Raw genomic sequence first — 19064 nt, 5'->3', positions numbered from 1 at the left:
GTCGATGGAGGAGTCCAGGGGCTCCTCGGAGGTGGGAGCAGAAGCAGCAGTTAGGGGGAGGGAGCATGGGAAAAAGAGGGGTGGAGTGAGGTCGCCCAAATTGAGGTTTGCTGGCAAAAGGTCGTCCTCCCCCTGGGCGACTGGAGTCAGATCTAGGGCCTCGATCTCCTCAAACATGGAGGAGAGGACACTTTCCATCGCCCCGGGGTTCTCCCCGCTGGTACCCACAATGACGGTTGCCTCGGGGTTCATGGGGGCTTCGGGTAGTTTCAGGACAGAAGGGGCTTCCTCGAGGGTCTCGGAGGGGAGGGTCTCCCATGGAGGGGAGACACTACCTTCCGGTGCTACCATGTCTTTCTCGGCTGACGCCGGTGGATGGGACGCACTCGTGGGCAAAGTGGAAGTTTCAGCATCAGTGCCCCCCTTCCTGGTCTTCCGGGGAGCCTCCGCCTCAGGTAGATAAGGTGGAGCTCGAGCCTTCCGCTTGCCTCACTTCCCCTGGACTAGGGCCCAGCCCTCCATGGCATCATCTGGGGGCTGGTTAGCAGGGGTCGTGTCAGGGGGTAAAGGCGATGGCTTAGGGACTTGGGGGTGCGGGGGACAGTAGGGCGGCATAAGGGAGGGAGGATTCTCCCTGGGGCAGGCTCTCTCCCATGCCTGGTGGTATCTCTGCCACACCCTCCTCCATAGGCCCCGCCAGACTGTCAGCAGCGAGGGCGGGGCTCTCCTGCTCATCTGGGCATTGTAGGGGAGGTGCCCCTTGGGCCTGAGCGAGAGAAGTGGTGGTCCGAAGAGGAGGGGGGGCGGGTTCGGGTATCGGGCGGCCAGGGGCATCGTCAATGACGGAGCCGATGTCCTGGCGGGTCTCGTGGATCTTAGATGCCCTTCCTTGCCGGGCTAAGGGGCAGTCCCTCCAGACATGCCCTGATGCCTGGCAGAGGTGGCACCGGGCTTCCCCCATGGAGAAATACACCCGGTAACGGGCCCCCTGGTGGGGGACTAGGAAGGACCCCTCGAGCGCCTCTCCATCACGCACCGCTGACGGCAGTAGAAGCTGCACTTGCCGGCGGAAGGAAAATATATGATGGAGGGTGGGGTCCTTGCAGCCCAACGGAAAAGGGCTGATGATAGAAACAGGTTTCCCCAGGGTGGAAAGGGTGGGTAACACGGCAGCATTGGGGAGAAAAGGAGGGACAGAGGTCAGGACCAGGCGGACGCCCAGGTCCTCTATTGGCTCTAGGGGGACAAACACCCCCCACCACCACCAGGCCCCTCTCCACCGCCTCCTGGGCAGCAGCCTCCGATGCTAAGAAGACGACGACCTTCCCATACATTTTGGAGGCCTCCACAATGGCCGAGGGCCCCTCCACCCTCGCCAACGCCCGCACGTACGTCTCTACGTGGGATGAGGCGGACACCAGGAGGCATCGGACACCGTGCTTCCTTGTCATGGTGGGGAGGGGGTCCCGGCTGCTGTTGATGGTGGCGGAGGTGGTGGGTGGGAGAGATGACGAGGCGGGAGGGCTGCCACCGTCTGGGCATACATCTTGGGGGCTGAGGGAGGGACACCTGCAGAGCTGGTGAAGGGGGCAGTGGGGAAGGATGCCGTTGTCAGTGGTGGGGCTGCAGCAGTGGAGGTAGCCCCTGCCATGGAGGGCCTGGTGGTTTTAGCGGGGCCCTTCCCCTTCTTCTTGCCCTGGCCTTTCCCGCCGGCTGGGGGGGCTCCCCCAGAGTCTGGGGAAGTGATAGGCATGGCAGCAGCAAAGGTCACCCCGGTGCCCTCCATTGCCGATGCCCCAGCGGGGGTGGTGGCAGGTGGTTAACAGGAGTTGGGGTAAGGTAAAAAGGGACAGGCTGGGGGATGGGCAGTTCAGGGGGGCGGGGGCACATGAACCACCGTACGCTTGTCTAGAGAGTCCTGTTTGGTTGGCTGGTGCTTCTGGCCCACACGGTGGAATCAGGGCGAGCAGCTAAGTCCAGAGGCAGATGTTAAACAGCCAGCAATGATGGTGGAGGAGGCAGTTGTGAAGATGGTAGTGTGGGGGTTGGGAGGACACAGATGGATCGGGGGGGCAGCTCCGTGCCACAACCCCTGTGTCCCTACAAACACAGTCACGACACAGTCAAGGCCTCCCCCCACACGAGAGCACAGTTCAAAAGTTACTCAGTCTTGGGCTCCCTCCACGGTGATTTGTAAGTTCCTTGGGTGGTGTTCCTCTGGTAGACGGCTGTTTCTCTGTCTGTTCCAGGTTTTCTTTTTTGCATTCCAGAAATGTCGGAGCAAGTGATAAGATTCCTCTCAACCGGAGATGGGTCCGCAGACAAACAGCAAGCGGCTGGGTCTGGGGGCTGGGTCCTTCCACTCCCCCTTCTGGGGAAGCGGGCCGGCAGGCCCCCCCCCTCAGGGCGCGGGTTTCAGCTGGAGTGGCAGCAGCGTCCGAGTGTGGGCTGCGGGGGGCTAACAGCCGGCCGGCAGCTGGCCAGCACTCTAGCAACAGAGGAGAAAGAAAAAAAACAACAAAAGGAAAAGAAAGGGGGGAGAGCGTCTGGCCCAGTCGGGGGGCAGGGGGAAGCTGAAAGCAGGGGCAAAAAGCAAGGAAAGCCCAGGCCAGAGGGCAGCAGCAGGAGAGCTGGCTAAGTAGGTCCCTTTTCCCTGGGTAAGATAACAGGGAAGGTTTTTTTTTTTTTTTTTTTTTTGAAACAAAAAGAAAGTTTATTGGTAACGCTTACAGAATTACCAAAGGAAACAAAACAACTATGCAACAAAACAACGCAATCAGAAGGTATAACACAGCAGCTTTCAGGAGGGAGAAGTGTTCAGGCTAGCCTGGGCCCAGAGCGGGGGGGCTTCCTCGACACTCGTGGTCTTCCACCCTCCTGAGTTACCTGGTGGCCTAGAGCGGGGGGGCTTCCTCGACACTCGTGGTCTTCCACCCCCTCGAGTTACCCAGTGCCGCGCCCAGTGTCACCGATCCTCCCTCTCCTGAGAGTGCCCGGTAAGATGGGCACGGCTGCGGGGTGGGCGGTTTAGGGAGGGGGGGTAGACACCCATGTATTATAGGACCCCTCCTAGATGACAGGAATGATGGTATCCACAGCGGCAATGGCTGGGGCTGGCGTCTCTCGCTCTTCCCCTCAATCAAAGGGTCAGACGGAGGGAACCGGACGGGGTCACTGAGCAGAGAACCCCAGACAGCGCCCACCGCTCCTCGAAGGCTTCAAGGGAGTCGGTGGACGCCGCCCAGAGGAACTCCGCTCGGATACGTGAGTGTACTGAGGATCGGAAAACGGCCCCACAATCGCAGGACGTTTCATGGGCCAACCTCCTCTCTCTGGTTTTGTAAATGGCTGTTTTAGCCAAAGCTAGGAGGAGGTTGACCAGAAGATCCCACGACTTTGTGGGGCCACGAATGGGAAGTGTATAGATAAAAAGGTGGGGGGAAAAATGAAGCCAGAAGCGTAATAAAATATTTGTGAGGAGCCGGAAAAGGGGCTGCAATCTGGCACACTCTAAATACACGTGCACCAGGGTTTCCCTCACATTACAAAAAGGACAAGTGTCCGGAATGGGGGTAAACCGTGTCAAAAACACGCCCGTGCTCACAGCTCCGTGAAGGAGCCGCCAACTGATGTCCCCGACGGGCCTTGGGACCAGGGTGGAATACAGGCTGGCCCACCGAGGTTGCTCACCCTCCAAAGGTGGCAGGAGATCCCGCCACTTTGTATCGGGGCGGGACACCAGGGTGTGGGCGTGAAGGGTGTGAAGCGTAAGTGTATATAAATATTTCCGTGAAGCAATTTGAAAGCTAACCGGCTGCAGTTCGTGCAGCCGGCTTGCAGTGAAAGGGTGAGGGGTGTGTTGGGATCTATGGGGTGGGGGCCCGATGGAAAGGTCCGGCGGGCCTGGGGTAAGGGATGGGCGGGGTGCGCCCTCGCACAAGGCTCGGCTAACATAAGCCCGAGCAGCGGGGGTCAAGGCGGCCTTCACCTCCTGAAGTACGCGCCGGGGGGTACGGAGGCTGGAGAGCCCCATGCGCCGAGCGAGCATCAGGGGATCCAGCCAGTCTCTCCGGTCGTAGTCCAGGAGGTCTCCGACCCTCGTGACTTCCGCCAGGACCAACCTCTGGCGCACCGAGCGGGACTCCGCCACCTGCACACGGAGCTGGGGGTTGTGTAGCAGGGGCTCCGTGAGGAGATCTGCCCCCACGGTGGCCGCCACGGACCTGGTTGTTAGAAACAATTTCCAGGTCCGGAGGAGGTCCTGGTAGAAGACCGGCAGCCTGGAGAGGTCTCGCGGAAAACCCCTCGGAGAAAGATAAAAGAGCTGCCGGTCATATCGAAACCCTTGGAAACGGCGCAGGAAGGCGTGCGCCAGTATGCTCCACGCCGAACTACTTGCACTATAAAAGAGCCTCTGCAGGGCCTGGAGGCGGAAGACGCGGACCTGAGTGTACAGACACTTCAGGCCCTGCCCTCCTTCCTTCAGGGGTAGATGAAGAACTCCAACAGGGGCCCAGTGCATTCCTGACCAAAAGAACTCTAGAATCAATCTCCGGAGATGGGTCAGGAAACCCGGGGCCGGGGCCAGGGTGTTGAGCCGGTACCAGAGCGTGGACAGGACTAGTTGGTTAAGCACCAGTGCTCTCCCTCGGAGGGAGAGACATCGAAGAAGCCTCGTCCATCTCCGGATCCGCTCTATCACCCCGCCCTCTAAATTTTGCCAGTTCTCCGGCGGGGAAGGATGCGTGGCGGAAAGGTAAACGCCGAGATAGAGCAGTGGACCCGCACTCCACCGGATGGTCTGAAGTGCGGGTGGGAGGGAGCTCACCTGCCGCCAGTCCCCCACCGCCAAGCCAGAGCTCTTGACCCAGTTGACTCGGGCGGAGGAGGCTGCCGAATAGATGGCTTGGCATGCCTCCACTCGCGCCAAGTCGCCCGGGTCCTGGACCACGAGAAGTACGTCATCAACGTACGCCGACAGGACCAGCCGCAGCTCCGGCTCCCGCAGCACCAACCCTGTCATCCTCCTGCGGAGGAGACAGAGGAAAGGCTCGATCGCCAGAGCATACAACTGGCCCGAGAGGGGGCACCCTTGCCGCACTCCTCGCCCGAAGCTGACCGGTTCAGTCAGGGTCCAGTTGAGCCTAACCAAACACTCCGCGGAGGCATACAGCACCCGGAGAAAACTCACAAACTGAGGTCCAAATCCAAACGCCTGCAGAGTGCTCAGGAGGTACCCATGGTCTACTCTATCAAACGCCTTCTCCTGATCAAGAGACAGGAGGGCGAACGATAGACCATCTCTCCGCCCGAGTTCCAAAAGGTCTCGGACGAGAAAGAGGTTGTCGAAAATGCTGCGACCCGGGACAGTATAGGTCTGGTCTGGGTGGACCACGTCCGCCATCACGGACCCCAGCCGCAGCGAGATTGCTTTCGCTACGATTTTGTAATCCGTGCTAAGGAGTGAGACGGGACGCCAGTTTCGTAGATCGCGGAGGTCCCCCTTCTTCGGCAGCAAAGCGAGCACCGCTCGCCTGCATGACAGAGGGAGGACCCCGCTCTGCAAGGACTCAGCCCAGACGGTGACTAGGTCTGGGCCGAGAATGTCCCAGAACGCGCGGTAAAACTCCACGGTCAGCCCGTCCATGCCCGGAGATTTATTGGTGGGCATGCGACGGAGGGCTTCCGAGAACTCGGCCAGGGTGAGAGGCAGCTCTAGTCGGTCTCGGTCGCCCACGCTGACCATGGGGAGTTCCTCCCAGAGCACCTCGCAAGCGTCAGGATCGGTCGGGTCCGGGGAGAAAAGGCTTGTGTAGAAGTCACGGGCCCTCCCACACATCTCCTCCGGACCCGTGAGGGGGGTGCCGTCTTCCGCAAGAAGGCAGGTGACGTGTTTCTTGGCCCCCCTCGTTTTCTCCAGGGCATAGAAGAAGCGGGAGCCGCGGTCCATCTCCCGAAGGAGGCGGATGCGGGATCGAACGAAGGCACCTCGGGCCCGGTGGTCCTCAAGGGCCCGGAGCTCCTCCCGCTTCTCCCGGCACGCTCCGCAGAGGGACGGGTCCTCGGGATCGGCGGCCAGGTGCCTCTCCATCTCTAAGACCTCCCGTTCCAGCTGCTCTATCGCCGCATTTCGCCGTCGGCTGGTGCCCCGAGTGTAGTCACGGCAGAAGAGCTTGGCGCGCACCTTCCCGAGATCCCACCATCGCCGCACCGAGGGAAAGGCACGCCACTGCTCTCGCCAGGCCAACCAAAACTCCCGGAAGGACATCACAAAGCTCTCGTCCTCCAACAGGCTGTTATTAAAGTGCCAATAGGCCGGCCCCGGTCTCTCTGCACGGAGGGAAACCGTTACAGCGACTAAATGATGATCGGAGAAAGGGGCCGGCCGAATGGCGGAGGAGTGGGCCTGTGAAAGATGGAAACGGGATAAGTAAATACGGTCCAACCGAGAGTGGTGTGACCGATGGGCCTCCACCCGGACAAAGGTAAACGTGGAGGTGTCATCTGGGTGATGGTCACGCCAGATGTCCACTAGGGAATGATGGTCAACTATCCCTTGGAGAATATTCGCAGCGGCCGGACTCGGTTCGGCCCCTGAGTGGTCCCGTTCCTCGAGGGTGGTGTTAAAGTCCCCTCCCAGGACCAGGCACTCGTGCGAATCCAGGGTGCCGAGAAAGTCGGACACCTGCTGATAAAATTGTGGCCGCCTGGAGCTCATTTGCGGGGCATAGATGTTAACAAAATTAACCACGAGCCCCTCCATACGGACTCGAAGGTGCAGCACGTGGCCCGGCACGGCCTCATTGACCCCTAGCACCTCAGGCCGTAGGTTGGGGGAGAATAGGGTTGCCACTCCAGCCTGCCAGGTCGCAAAGTGGCTAAAGTATACCCCGTCCCCCCACTCCAGCCGCCACCTGTCCTCGGCGGCCGGGTCTGTATGGGTCTCCTGCAGGAAAACTACAGAGTACCTCCCCTCCCGAAGGTAAGAGAGCACCTGGGACCTGCGGAGAGCCATCCTACAGCCCCTGGTATTCAGGGTCGCAATAATAAGAGGCGTCATACGGAGGGCTGGGGGGGTGGGGGTCTCGTATTGGCGGGGGGGTTCAGGGCCCCCGGCGGGTTGCACAGCAACCCATGACCCATCCCGTAGGTGAGTAGATCGCTGCGGAAGCTGCGGGCTCGCTCGTAGGCCGCAGCACCGCGCTTTCCTTGCCCCCTGCCCTCCTTTATAAGGGCCTTTGTGGCCTGGAGGAGTTGATCAAAGTCCCCCCATAGCCGAAGAGCCAGCTGTGCCCTATCGCGGGCGCCACGGGAGTGCTCTAGGAACTTCCGTAGCGCATGCCGCAGCTCATGGGGGGGTGGGGTTACAATTCCCAAGGTATTCCCTGATGGGCCTCTTAATACAGCCTCGTGGTCCGCTAAGGCAGGTAGACAGGGTGCGGACCACCGACGGGGCGTCTGACAGGCTGGGGTTATTAAATTCACTTCACGCCTTGGGGTGGAGGGGGATGGCAGGGGAAAAATTGCCACTCCTAACGGGTCGCGACTAGAAAGTGCAAAGACTGCTCCCTGGGGGGAGTCTGCAAAAGGCGGAAAGGAAATAACCCCAGGGGCGGCATTAACATTGCAGGAGGAGGGACCTTGGGCAGGGGCAGGGGTGGGGGCAGGGGCAGGGGTAAGGCTCTGGGGTGCAGGAGGCGAGCAGCTAAAGGAAAGTGCCTCCTGAGCAGAGTCAAGGGTTAAGGGGGAAGGGGAGGGGCTCCCAAGAATGCTAGGTGCTGGCTCCATGGTGGTTTTAGCGGTCACGGCATCAGGTGGTGGACCGCCTTCTGCAGGGTGCTCACCCGGAAAGGCAAAAAGGGGGAGGGAGCATGGGGAAAGGGAGGCTGGGGTAAGGCTGCCCAGCTCGAGGCCAGCCGGCAGCAAATCATCCCCTCCCTGGGTGACCGGGGTCAAATCTAGGGCCTCAATCTCCGCATACACGGAGGAGAGGCCAACTCCTGCCACCCCGGGGGCCTCTTCTCTAGGGCCCGCCTCAACGGCCGCCTCGGGGTCTGCGGGGGGTTCGGGTAGCGTCCAGGCAGAAGAGGTGTCCTCAGAAGTCTCGGAGGGGAGGGTTTCCCGTGGAGGGGGGATTCTGCCCTCCAATGCCAGTCCGTCTTCCCCTCCCGACACCGGCGGATGGATCTCGCTCGCGGCCGTGGCGGGAGGCTCGATAGCAGTGCCTCCTTTCCTGGTCTTCCGGGGGGCTTCCGCATCGGGTGGATGCAGCGGAGCTCGAGCCTTCCGCTTGCCTCGCTTCCCCTGGACTAGGGTCCAGCCCTCCATAGCATCATCTGGGGGTTGGTTAGCAGGGGTCGTGTCGGGGGGCGGAGGCGATGGTTTAGGGGTTCGGGGAGGTAGTGGTGGGGCAACATAAGGGGCGGGGGCTTCTCCTTGGGGAGGGCCCTCTCTTATACCCGATAATATCCTTGCCACACCCTCCTCCATGGGCTCTATTGGGTTGGTACTAGCAAGGGTGGAAACCCCTTGCTCGCCCGGGCATTGTAGGGAAGGTATCTCTTGGGCCCGGACGGGAGCAGCGATGGGTCGAGTAGGAGGAGGGTTGGTTTCTGGTACTGGGCAGCCAGGGGCGTCGGCAGCGACGGGGCCGATGTCCTGCCGGGTCTCGGAGGTTTCGGGTGCCCCTCCCCCCCGAGCCAAAGGGCAGTCTCTGCGGACGTGCCCCGCTGAGCGGCAGAGGTAGCACCGGGCCTCTCCGGTAGAATAAAAGACCCGATAGCGGGCTCCCTCGTAGGGGACTAGAAAGGATCCCTCAAGCGCCTCTCCGTCACGCGCCCCTGCCGGTGGTAGAAGCTGCACTTGCCGGCGGAACGAAAAAATGTGACGGAGGGTGGGGTCCTTGCAGCCCAACGGGAGAGGGCTGATGACAGAAACAAGTTTCCCCAGGGTGGAAAGAGCGGGTAACAGGGCAGCATTGGGTAAGAAGGGAGGAACGGAGGTAAGGACGAGGCGAACGCCCAGGTCTTCTAACGGTTCTAGGGGGACAAACACCCCCCCTCCCGTCAGGCCCCTCTCCACCGCCTCCTGGGCGGCATCCTCCGAGGCTAAGAAGAAAACGACCTTCCCATACATCTTGGAGGCCGCCACAATAGCCGTGGGTCCTACCACCTTCGCCAACGCCTGCACGTATGTCTCCACGTGGGGTGAGGCGGGCACCAGGAGGCAACGGACGCCGTGCTTCCTGGTCAAGGCGGGGAAAGGGCCTCGGCCGCTGGTGATGGTGGCGGAGGCAGGGGGGGGGCGAGATGACGAGGCGGCAGGCAGCGGGGAGCCCGCTGCCGCCCAGGCATACGTCCTGGGGGCCGGGGGAGGGACAATCGCAGAGCTGGTGGAGGGAAACGCTGGGAGGGGCGCCACGGTTGATGACGAGGCCGCGGCGGTGGGGGCAGCCCCTGCCATGGAGGGCTCAGTGGTTTTAGCGGGGCCCTTTCCTTTCCACCCACCCCGGCCCTTCTGGCGAACTGGGGGGGGTTTCCTAGAATCTGGGGGGGTGGTGGGTGCAGCAGCAGCAGCAATCACCCTGGTGCCTCCTGCTACCGGTGCCCCAGCAGGGGGGGTGGTAAGTACCTTAACAATAGTAATAGGGGGGGACCCTTGGGGGTTGGGCAGGGGTGGTGGTGGGGAAGGGACAACTAATTTTATTAAAGCAGTCTCGCCTCTCTCGTTCCCCGCCATTGTGAGCAGGGAGAGACAGGGAGACACCGGAAGAAGGAGGGGGGAGGGAAAAAGGCGGAATAGCCCCTCCTTCCGCTGGCTCCGGACGGGAAGGGAAAAAATGCCGAGGGAGGGGGGCTGGGAGGATGGGGGGGAACAAAATCGGGGTCCAATAAAAGGGGCAAATTGTGGGATAAGCAATCCGGGGGGGGGGTGCAGACCCACACACGTTTGTCCAAAGAGTCTCGGTTGGTCGGTTGTTAGGTCCGGTCCGGAAGGCAAAGTTCAAAGCAAACAGCTGGATCCGAAGGGAGATGGCAGATTGCCAGCAGGGACAGACTGCGGGGGGGCCGTGACAGTTGTAATAACGATGGGGGGGTAGGGGCACCGATGGATCCGGGGTGGGGGTCTCCACGCCACACCCCCTGTGCCGCCACAAACGCAAGTAATCACAGTCAAACTCCCCCCCACGAGAGTATAATTCAGAAAGTTACTCAGTCTTACGGCCTCCGTCACGATGATTTACATTATTTCTTCTGTCCGATGAAATCTCCGTCTCCAGCTGTGTTGGCTGTGTTCCAAGTCCTCCGGTATGTTAAGAATGTTATAAGGTCCGGGCTGCTGGCAAAATGGCTGGGTCTGGGGGTTTCCACTCCCCGCTCCAGACAGCAAAATCGGCAATCTTCCCCCCCCCCACTCCGGGGGCTCAGCTGAGGCAAATAGCTGCGCCCGAAAGCAGGCGTGGGGGGGATGGCTGGCGAAGGACGTAGACGGAAAAAAACCATAAAAAATAAAAAGAAAAATCAAAAAAGCGTCTGGCCCGGTCGGGGGGGACTAAGGCAGGTGCAAAAAGTAAGAAAAATCTGGGCCAGGGGGCTTTAGGAAAGAATAGAAAGCAAATAGCTGAGGAGCAAGCAAAAGACGTTCCGTTTCCTAACAGGGAAGGTTCCAGATCAATCAGGAACCTTCTGGAGACAATTAAGGCAGGCCGATTAGAACACCAGCAGCCGATCAAGAAGCTTGCTAGAATCAGTTAAGGCAGGCTAATGAGGGCACCTGGGTTTAAAAAGGAGCTCACTTCAGTTTGTGGTGTGCGTGTGAGGAGCTGGGAGCAAGAGGCACTAGGAACTGAGAGTGAGAACATGGACTGTTGGAGGACTGAGGAGTACAAGCATTATCAGACACTAGGAAGAAGGTCCTGTGGTGAGGATAAAGAAGGTGTTGGGAGGAGGCCATGGGGAAGTAGCCCAGGGAGTTGTAGCTGTCGCACAGCTGTTCCAGGAGGCACTCTAGACAGCTGCATTCCACAGGGCCCTGGCCTGGAACCCGGAGTAGAGGGCGGGCCCGGGTTCCTCCCAAATCCTCCCAATTCCTGGTCAGACACAGGAGGAGTTGACCTGGACTGTGGGTTCAGAAAAACGGCCAAGCTGAGGGCGCCGTGAAGCTCCAAGGTGAGCAAATCCGCCAATAAGCGCAAGACCCACCAAGGTAGAGGAGGAACTTTGTCACAATATATAAAATACGCACACACACAAACACTGTGTGACAGTTGTTGGAAAAGGATAGGTTTTTACTCAGAGAAAACACCTTTAGATTTGATTTTTTTCAGCCGCTTGACAAGAATGCTATACATTTCTGACCTAAAGGAGTTCAGTTTCAGCTTTCTCTACTCGCTGTTTAGAAAAAATAGAAAAGCACCAAAAGATGTTATTTTTAAAGGCTTCATTACAATACTCCTATTTCTGATTTACTACCTAACCATGGCATTTTTTAATCATTGGTAGTTTACAAATATTTTTTTCTGGTATTTTGTGATCTTATTTAATCTCATCTAGATCAAGAAGTTCTTTTCTATTTCGGTTGACTGATATACCCTTTATGTTTTTCAGTGTGGGTCCTTTCCTTTTAAAATGTTTTCTTTCTTGGTTGACTTGGTTCTTTCCTCCAAGAAGGTCTACTTTAGGGCAGGTCTTTCACTAGAACAACTTCACCTTATCCCATATTAGATTCTTGGTTTCTCCTTCCAAATATTATTACAACTTGACTTGTCTGTGTTAAGCTATATTATTTCTGTACAATGCTGTAGTTAAGTATTTGCAATCCATAAGACTCTTCTCCATTATATAGAAGATGCTGTAAGGAAATAGACAGCAAAGCATTTGTTGAATGAGGTCCTTCGAAAAAGTCAGTACTCCTTTGTAAAAGAACACTGAGGAGGCAGTGCTCTTACTATCAAAAGTCTAAAAACGCTTTGATCAGATGGCCTATTTATAACCAATTTTCCTCATGATTGTTCAGTATTAGTAAGTCACATTTTGCATCTACAGTAATTTATGTTGCTTCCCTGATTTAGTGAGCTTCAAGCACCGTAGGATTCAATATCCACTGCAAAGGGTTATTGGATTGGATAGTCTAGAAGGAAGAAATGATTTTATGCTGGGAAAATGCAAACAACAATTCACTCTCTATGCCATGGCACATCATGTAACTGTTATTAGTTTCATTGTTGTGGTAAAATTGAAGTCTGCAATGCTTGTATGTGAAACCTTTAATTAAGAAATTGAGTTGTTACCACTGACAATCAAAAAAGTATTCTTTTAAATATGCAAATCTGATCATAATTCAGCAATACTTGATGAAGGAAGTCAATGTTTAAAAATGAACTCTTCCAGACAGGCTGTTTCAATAATGGGAACTAATAGATGTCAGAGAGTACAGATCAGTGTTAATCCAGGCAATTTCCTTCATGGTATACTGTCATAAAGTAAACAGGCCTTCAATCTGTCTAAAAATATTTACTTAACACAACTAGAATCATTTATGAACATCAACAAGGCACAAACAGATGACTTTATGAAGTTCCCTGCAAGTGTAAAAAAGCCATCAAGGGAAGCAACCTATCAATTACATCCCTTAAGATTCAGCCTCCAATAATTCCTTTCTGATGACTTTTCATTTGAATTCCTACCTGATGGTATAATGTTAGTAACAGATGTATTTAAAATCAACCTATCATCATCAATCCAGCTTGCCTGTATTTCTGTCTGTTTTTAGTAAGGAAAGGAAATTCATTCATTAACTGTTCTCCTTGAGGAAAAAGAACAGCATTTGAAAACAAGCCATTATGTAATGCTGCAGGGTTATTAAATAAGAAAACCAATCCCACTTACGAAAGAGTGCCTTCCTGTCATCTTCTCAGAATGGGGTATGAGATCAGAATATTGTACGGCAGATGAACGAGCAAACCTGCTAGTGAATATAACAGGTAAAGTGACATGTTAGGACTAGATTTATCCAATGATCTCTGCAAAGGCACTAAACCTCCCCTTCTTAACTGGCTGTTTCTAGTGGGCCACTAGAGTGGCATGTTGAGAACGGGTCAGAGACTCAGCACTCCAACTATACTCAGCACCCACTGCATCCCCCACTGCATGGTGTACCGCAAATCCTCCTCCCCTCCACACCATCACTTCACTAGCTAAAGTGTCATACTTCACTGCATATGGGCTGTGTGTAGCTACAGTACTTTCACCAGTCAGTTGTTCCTCAGATTCCCCCAATACCTGACATACAACTGTTGCTGCACTCCAAGCCACCTGCCTGGCTCACTCTCTTAAAGGGTGGCCTGAAATCACTGCCCTATCTGCCTGGACCTATTTATTGATACAGTCCTGTGAACAGTGTTCCTCAAAGTATGACTAGGCACAGTCAAAAAGCATGTGTGTTACAATATCTACAGTATTACATGCCGGTAGGATACCTTAGCCACTAATTAACAATGTTTCAGGTCCAGTAGGTGAAGGAGACTTACCAAGACTTTCATACAAAATACCTACCACTTTGATGTAACTCTCAGCAGAATGACATACAAAATAATTTTATTACATTTATATTGACTTTGCCTAAGGAAGGGACACAAATAAAAGGGGGTCTTCCCCAGTCATGAAACTAGCTTACCAAAGATTAAAAACACAAACAACAAAAAACGTCACCACATAAATCATTTCAGGACAACTATTACATGTCTTCAGTTCAAGAGAAATGGGTGGGGACATTAAAAGAACTTCCTTAATGCTCTGGATGATGGGATGGATTGCACCCCCAACAAGTTCACAGATGACACTAAGCTGTTCTCAGTGGTGGCAGATGACAGAACAAGAAGCAATGGTCTCAAGTTTCAGTGGGGGAGGTCTAGGTTGAATATTAGGAAAAACTATTTCACTAGGAGGGTGGTGAATCTCTGGAATGGGTTACCTAGGGAGGTGGTGGACTCTCCATCCTTAGAGGTTTTTAAGGCCCGGCTTGACAAAGTCCTGGCTGGGATGATTTAGTTGGGGTTTGTCCTGCTTTGAGCAAGGGGTTGGACTAGATGACCTCCTGAGGTCTCTTCCAACCCTAGTGTTCTATGATTCCATGAACTAACTTCCCAACAAAGGAGAGAACAAAACATAATCACATAGTGATAATATTGGCCCAGAACATCCCCTCCTGCAGAAATACCGGTGGATTTAAAATTACTTACAGAAGAGCCCCTCAAGGAGTTCTTGAAGGTCATTCTGAGGGCAGCCTCTCCTTGCTATGTCTGCCTCAAAGACCTGCCTTACAGGCTCAGAGATGGTCAATAGAAAAGCAAACAGCAGACCAGATTTTTTCCCCCCAGAAAGAAAAGGAGTACTCGTGGCACCTTAGAGACTAACCAATTTATTTGAGCATGAGCTTTCGTGAGCTACAGCTCACTTCATCGGATGCATACCGTGGAAACTGCAGCAGACTTTATATATACACAGAGAATATGAAACAATACCTCCTCCCACCCCACTGTCCTGCTGGTAATAGCTTATCTGAAGTGATCATCAGGTGGGCCATTTCCAGCACAAATCCAGGTTTTCTCACCCTCCACCCCCCCACACCTGATGATCACTTTAGATAAGCTATTACCAGCAGGACAGTGGGGTGGGAGGAGGTATTGTTTCATATTCTCTGTGTATATATAAAGTCTGCTGCAGTTTCCACGGTATGCATCCGATGAAGTGAGCTGTAGCTCACGAAAGTTCATGCTCAAATAAATTGGTTAGTCTCTAAGGTGCCACAAGTACTCCTTTTCTTTTTGCGAATACAGACTAACACGGCTGTTACTCTGAAACTTTTCCCCCCAGGTAATTCATAGGAGATATTAAAACTGAAGTGCTAGTAAGAGACTGACTTTTTATTATAGTGACCATACTGTCAAGCCAGTTGCATATTGTCTGTATTCAATCAATAATAACTAATTATGCCATTTGGTCAAGATCATCTTTTTCTTACTCTTGCTGCTAGGAGGACTTCATGTTGTGCATGTATTTTTGGCAGCATACGTGTGTGAGTATAATGTATTGCATTCTCACTGAATCTGTTCATGGAGCACCTCATCATATCATTTAAGAATATATGCCGTGACCTCTTCAGAAGACAAGTTATATACCTGTTTGATCACATGCATTTGCAGACATCTGTTTAACCCAAGTGCAAATGGATGTATGTTCTTATGCTGATTTCCAGCATGCCTTTCACTTGGCAGCTAATTTCTTGTAAAGAAAAGGCAACTGACTTTCCCACTTGACAATTTTATCTGGATCAAATTATTGAATGAGTTTATCTAGCAGTGTGCAGCCTCATTCATGTTCCCAATGGAATGTATTGTATTGTAGATGTCAAATGCCTCGTGGTCTGCCACGTGAAACACCCTTCTTTTTTTTTTTTCTATATGATTGAGTGCTGGTCAACAGCAGCTGTGCCAGCACTCTGATCACTAGATTACCAATTAAATTGCCCTGGAGTAAACCTGAGAGGCAAAACTGTGGGGATGGGGGTGGGAGAGCTACAACTCTAATTAACCCATTAATTTAGAAAGTAGAAAAGTCACAAGAAGGAAGTGCCTGGGGGCTGGGGGTGTGAGAGTGATTGATTGGCTTTTGAGGGATCTCTCAGGGTGAAGATACCTTCCGTCTTCCCTCTCCTTTGCTGAGTGAGCTAAGGAGAGTATGTTTGTAATTACTGAGCTGCACAAGTCTGTAAAAGTGGTGGGGAAATAAATATTTTGTAAATAAATTTTTTGACCAAAAAGAAGGTCTCCAAGTGGTTTGTGGCTAGAAAAGAAACAGGAGCAGGATGATGCCATGCCATATTCTGCCATATTGCTTCTTTCAAGCAAATTTTAGAAACAGTGCAGCCTACTCTTCCAACTCTTCCCTTCCAGACTGAGGGATCTGCCCCATTTTTGTAAAAAATGTCGCTTCTTTCTGATACCATATATACAAGGACTGAGACCCAGATGTTCATTTTCTAGTGGCTAGTTCTACATCCATTCCTTGGTGAGTTACTTGAGGCCTGCAAATGGAGTGGAACCTCTATGCTCATGGATCTAAGACCATGATCTCGAATTTCACTTATTTATTTATGCATTGTCAGAAGGCCTAATGGAGATTTACAGATAAAATGGTTAGGTCTCTACCCCAGCAGTTAACAATCTAAACAAGACAATACATAGTCACACCAGGCACTAGGTAAAGGAAGCAGAAGGGCTGATGTGGGCTAATTACTAACAAAGGAAATTTAATGTCAAATGTTGTAGCTTGATTAAATATAAGTTGGGCCATTTTATCTATGCTGTACATTTTAAGTTACTAACAATCATATATATGTTACGGGGTATGCAAACCTGTACACTGGATTAATGAGGTTTTGGTGGTCTGGCCTATAGACCAGGGCTGCAGTGAGCTCTTCCCTGTAGCCCTTGGCAGAAATATCAAGTTTGGAGGCAGGCCCCTCAAGCTAAATGGAATAAACAGGCTAAAAGGAGGAAGAAGGGTTCAAGGAGTTGGTAATCCTGGTAGAGGAGGAAGAAAATGAATCCCAGGTCCTGAGAAATACAAAATATCTGGAAGTAGGGTAATCACCCATTCCTTATTTTAAGATGTATTGAAATGTATTAAAAGTAATAAGTAGTACCATTTTAAGCATTAAATTGTAGCGTAGGACAATTGCATTGTATACTTGAGGGCAACTTGATAGAAAAATAAAAATACATGATATGCTATGAGAAATGTTGTTTCTCTAAGATGTCCCTTAAAATAAAGCATTGTCCCTTTATTTCCATCCAACAAACATGGCTACGCTACTTGGAAGAGAGAAGGCCCCTTCAGGAAAGGAAAACTCAGGCTACAGACTGTTCATCCATTTGGTAAATGGGACGACTGAGCCAGGTTTCTTTATCGTAATGAAAAACTGGGTTGACAGTTATATGTGGGTTTCCCGCACCCCTCGGACTGGAGTACACAAACAATTGGAAATGTGAGAGACTTTCCAGGATGACTTGAGGAAAAGAGAAGACCCAGAAGTATGGAGGGATTTTTGGTTCCATGGAGGAAAGGATGTGGTCGGATCTGGTATGACAAACCTTGGTCTGGTCTGGTAAGACAAGCCCTATATTCCTAATCCGCGCTGACTGTAAACAATTTGCCTTCACAGAAAACAGATGTGTAGCTATTAAACAACTTGCTAAAATCAGTTATATCAGACTACAAAACCTGTATTCTCTCATGGTTCTCTTGTTAAATATAACAATTAGTTTAAAAAGTCCAATCATTTTAGCACTACACTGTAATCTTTAAAAATGGATTTTATTGAAAATGTATGTGGATATAACTATTAAGACTTGATTTTTAGTTAGTTCATTACAATAGTTAACCCTAGTTCATTCTTTCTATTTTAAAATACATCAAACTGAGGCGGGGGGGGGGGGGGGGGAAAGACTCTTCATAAATAAGGCAACCCAGACAATGGAAGACTAACACTTCCTGTGCTAGGAATTTTCTAAAGTTGGGCTATAAAAGTATTTCTGTTATCTGAGAGTTGTACACAACATAAGCAGTGGTGTAAAGCATAAACTGAGGGTGCAGAAAAATGTGACATGCCATAGGGTGTCAGAAAAAAAAAAGGTTGAAGGTTGCAGTGACTCTAATGTACAACAAATGCATTTCTTCTGGTAAACATTTTACATTATATATTTAGGTACAGTATGTGTCTCTATCTCGTTCCCCAAAAATATGTTAGGGGCTGTGAAATGGTATGAGAAGGGTAAGAAAGTGTATTCATGACCAAATGAAATTATGAGCATTTTAAGAAATGTTCTGGAGCCATCATCTTGCTTTGTAAGCTATTTAATTACACTCAGCATGGGAATGATGAGTAAATATCTAACAGAGCTAGCATAAAGTATAACTCAAAGGCAGGATGTCTGAGAGTCACAGAAGTTTTATGAAAGGGAACTTTGTCTTTCAAACTACCCCTAGATGGCAGTACTGACTTTGAAACAGGGTAGACATAAGCAGCATCACAGTCCATTTTCCTATTATTGTAGAGCAACACAGACAGCTGCAGCATTTCAGATTTTTGATTGCAAATTAAATACATGATATCCATCCAAGCACTATGTAAAATGCTGTGGGAAAAGGGAAAGAGTAGGGAAAGAGTAACATTTTTAATATTAAAAATCAAATTACACTCACGTTTTATAACCATTTGAGCAAACATCATTAAGAATGCATTTCCTTCCTTGCTTCCCCATTCCTACCTTATACTGTTACATCTTTAGAATGCTTCTTGTCTGCAGTATGTGCATTAGTAAAGATGAAAACAGCACATACCTCCCATTTTATAGTCCAGGAGTATAAGGGATGACACTAGTCTTCCCTGGATCATCTTAGCAGGCTGCAAAACAGTTTTCAGGGAAATAATTTATGCAATAGTTCTCTTCAAGAACATGTTATTACACATTTCCTGGCATATCAGAAATATTGTGTAATGAATCCTGGGCCACAGATTAAAATCAGAGCATTCAGCACCTGGGAGGGGATGCACCTTCATGATATGTCATTTTTTTTAGGTAGCTTTTTGGTGCTTCAATTCAGCAAAGCACTTGAATATACAATTAACTTTAAGCCTGTGGTTAAGTGCTTTGCTGAATTGGAGTCCCCAAAAGCTAAGCACATGCTCATGTGCTTTTCCTGAATCAGGCCCTAATCTGATGTCCTTCTTCAAGTATCTTTCAATAAGTTATCCCACCTCCACTTCCTTACATTTATGAAGTAAAATCTTTGCTCCATTGCAATCAATGGCAAAACTCCCATTGACTTCAACAGAGACAGGATTTCACCCATAGAGTTTAAACTTCTCCCTGTCATGAAAAATATGTCCTGTTATGCAAGGTGAAGTCCACTGAATAACATCAACTTACTGTTTAAAAAATAAAACACTTCTCTTCTGTGGGACAAGTGGAACTTTGTATGTATTCATGGTGAAATTTTACA

This window comes from Lepidochelys kempii, chromosome 4 (genome assembly GCF_965140265.1).
Source record: "Lepidochelys kempii isolate rLepKem1 chromosome 4, rLepKem1.hap2, whole genome shotgun sequence".
Classification (NCBI taxonomy): domain Eukaryota; kingdom Metazoa; phylum Chordata; order Testudines; family Cheloniidae; genus Lepidochelys; species Lepidochelys kempii.
Note: the sequence above shows the minus strand (reverse complement) of the source record.